This window comes from Chiloscyllium plagiosum, chromosome 10, assembly GCF_004010195.1.
Source record: "Chiloscyllium plagiosum isolate BGI_BamShark_2017 chromosome 10, ASM401019v2, whole genome shotgun sequence".
In the NCBI taxonomy this organism is placed as follows: Eukaryota; Metazoa; Chordata; class Chondrichthyes; order Orectolobiformes; family Hemiscylliidae; genus Chiloscyllium; species Chiloscyllium plagiosum.
The window spans coordinates 4,716,351-4,719,819 of NC_057719.1; the positions used below are offsets into that span (position 1 = coordinate 4,716,351).

Genomic DNA, 3,469 nt, shown 5'->3' on the forward strand with positions numbered 1-3,469 from the left:
TTAGTCCAGTACCCCATCTTTTTGTTACTCTTATCAAAGTGAATCACCTCACACTTAGCTACATTGAACTCCATTTGCCACCTTTCTGCCCAGTTCTGCAGCTTATCTATATCCCGCTGTAACCTGCCACATCCTTCCTCACTGTCTACAACTCCTCCGACTTTCGTATCATCCGCCAACTTGCTCACCCAACCTTCTAACCCCTCCTCCAGGTCATTTATAAAAATGACAAACAGCAATGGTCTCAAAACAGATCCTTGCGGAACACCGCTAGTGACGGCACTCCAAGATGAACCTTTGCTATCAACTACTACCCTCGGTCTTCTTCCAGCCAGCCAGCCAACGCCTAATCCAAACCTCCAACACACCCTCAATACCATACCTCCGTATTTTTTGCAGTAGTCTACCATGGGGATCCTTATCAAACGCCTTACTAAATCCATATACACCACATCTACCGCTTTCCCCTCGTCCACCTCCTAAGTCCTATGTTCCCATATCTTGTGTTTGTAAGAAGAGGATTAAAAACTGAAAAAAATTCCTGGACCTGGCGACCTACGTCCAAATGTTGTCAAAAGATGTTGCTGCATAGGCAATGAACACATTTGTTCTATTGCTTCAAAAACACTGAAGAATGGTTTGAGTGTTAGGAAATATCTCACTTGTTATGATGTAGATAGTGGCCATATGGTTCACCATGTCCACACTGGTGCACTGAGCATCATAGCTGCTTGCCCTTTGCGTGTAACCCTGCAGGTTAAGTGAGCATTATCTAAATAAAAAGAAATGCCTCAGTTGAACTTGCCTTCACAATATATCCAGGCATTGCATTCTAGATCCGAACTACTCGCATTGCATTTACCACTTTTGCAAATTACTTTTTGAATCTATGCCATCTAGATCTTGATTTTTTTTTTATGAATCGGAATAGTTTCTCCCTGTCTGTTCTATCCAGACCCCTCCCATCTTTTTTAAAATCATCAATAAATCTTCTCCTTGCCAAGATAAGCAGTCCATATCTCTCTAATTAGTCTTCATGAGTGGGATTTCTTGTCCGTGCAGCCATTCACAGAAACAGAATATGCTGCATGTCTAATGAAAGGGGCAGCACAGTAGCTCAGTGGTTAGCACTGCTACCTTGCAGCGCCAGGGACCCTGGTTTGATTCCACCCTCAGGCAACTGCTTATGTGGAGTTTGCACATTCCCCCTTGCTCTATGTGGGTTTCCACCAGGTGCTCCTGTTGTCCCATTTCCCCTCACAGTCAGAGCAAAACCCTCAGACTGTGTAGTTTTACCTCCTTAATCTTTATTCCAGGCCCTGGAGGATCACCCACATGTACAGGGACATGAGATCACGGTCTTCTCTGGAACAGCAGTTTCTTAGTGAATTATATAGTCATTTTATAGGGAGGAGCATCTAGATAAGGCAACATACATATTGATTGGGTGACCATTGCAATCAGTGAGTGTCAATAGCAAAGATTAAGCCATCTGGTATTACACAGTGAATGTTCTTAACCCTAACTGGCTTCACATAGTGAATACTTTTCGCCTTGTTAAACTGACCTTACATATTGAATGCTTCCAATATTGTTAAATGGCTCTACATCATGAATGCTTTTCCACCTTGTTAACCCGTTACCCTTGCCTCCAGCACCCCATTGTTAACTGCAAGTTCTTATCTGATCTGAGTCATGCTCAGCTGAACTCTCTTGTTTCACAAAACTCAGAATTTAACACTTTCCCTGCCTGCTTATACCCTACACACATTCTCACCCTGATTGCCTCCCACAATCTAAACATATGAGATTAGGTGGATTGGCCATAGTGTTCATGGATGTGCTGGCTAGGTGGATTAGCCGTGGGAAGTGCATGGTTACAGGGGTAGGGTAGGGAATGGACCTGGATGGGATACTCTTCGGAGAATTGGTATGGACTCAATACACTTAATGGCCTGCTTCCTCACTGTGGGCATTCTGTGATTCTGTACAAGATGTGTTAACAAGGTATTTTGAAAATCATAATGGGATTTGGCAGAATGAACATCGCTTTCAGACATTGTTATATCTGACAAATTCGTTGAAGTTTTTAAAATAATGTAATTAACAGGATTAAATAGCATATCTAGGCTTTGTCAAAGTGCTTCATAAAAGGTTATAGCACAGCATTCATGAGATTTGACTAGAGTATCGGTTCACAAAACAACATGAGCTATGATTCTCTAATGGGACATTTTCAAATTGACAAGCTGTAACGACTGGGTGCCACAAGGTTCAGTATTGTGGCTTTAACTACTTACAACTTGTAATCACTTGAGTAAATGCATTGTGAGTTAAGTTTTAAGTTTCTTAAGTTTTATTGTACAAGTTAAGTGGGACAATATTTGAAACATGAAGTTGTACTGAGAAATGAGCAGGTTAAGTGAGTGGGCAATAAACTGGCGGATTGAGTATGAAGTGGCGAAATATGTGGCTATGCACATTTGTAGGAAGAATAGAATTTTTTTTAAAAGCATTGAGAAATTTTAAATTTGTCCTTTGGTGAGGTTTAGGTATCCTTGTCCAAGAAAAAGCAGAAATGTAATATTGCAGGTATAGCAAGTGTTTAGAAAGATAAATTGTATGTTGGCTGTTTGCAAGGAACTGGAGTATGTGTTAAGGGAATTATTGCTACACTAATACATGGTATGAATGAAAGCACACCTGGAGTCCTTTAATATTTTGATCTCCTTTTCTAAACAAACATATAATTGAATTGGAGATGGTATAGGTCAAGAGGTCAGGGGATTAATTACAGGAATGACAGAGTTATTCATTGTGCCAATATTGGAATTTAGAAGAATAAAATAGTTAATTCTTTTATAATAGTTATGTTATTGTGCAACTCCATGTTATAGAAAAATTGCACTTTAGAATCAGTGCTTAGTGTTGGCGATGTAACTGCATTATAGCCAACACAAGTTTTAAAATTTTGCACTTTAGAAACATGTCCCCAGTTCATCAATTCCGTTACAGCAAATTTACGTCGATGAAACAAGCGTTATTGCAGGACGACCTGTATAATTTTACTGTATTCATGGACTTCACAGGGTAGATGCAAAGAAGCTTCCTTGGCTGGAGAATTTTGAATCAGAGGCCATGATAATGGATAGCTCAGTTAAGGCTGACATGATAAATTTCTTCACGAAAATTAAGACCATAAGACATAAAAGCAGAAGTAGGCCATTCACTCCATCAGGTCTGTCTGCTATGCAGTGAGAACATGGTGTCTCTGGCTCCTATAGCTGTGGAAAATGTGTACACATTCAGCTTCTGAAGGAGCATGTTTCAGCACTGAAGAAAGAACTAGATTACCTCGGGCTCATTCAAGAGAATGAGAATTTTCTGGACAGGACCTGCAGCGAGGTCATTACACCGAGCATACCAGAAGAGAGAAGGGAGATGACAATGAGGAAAGAAGAGATGATTC

General features: G+C 40.4%; 1 protein-coding gene across 3 annotated transcripts in view; it reads left to right on the forward strand.

Annotated features, from left to right (window-relative positions):
• smek1 (SMEK homolog 1, suppressor of mek1 (Dictyostelium)) overlaps nt 1-3,469 on the forward strand; it is a 137,594-nt gene that overhangs the window by 41,346 nt on the left and 92,779 nt on the right. The gene's annotated exons all lie outside the window — the stretch shown is intronic.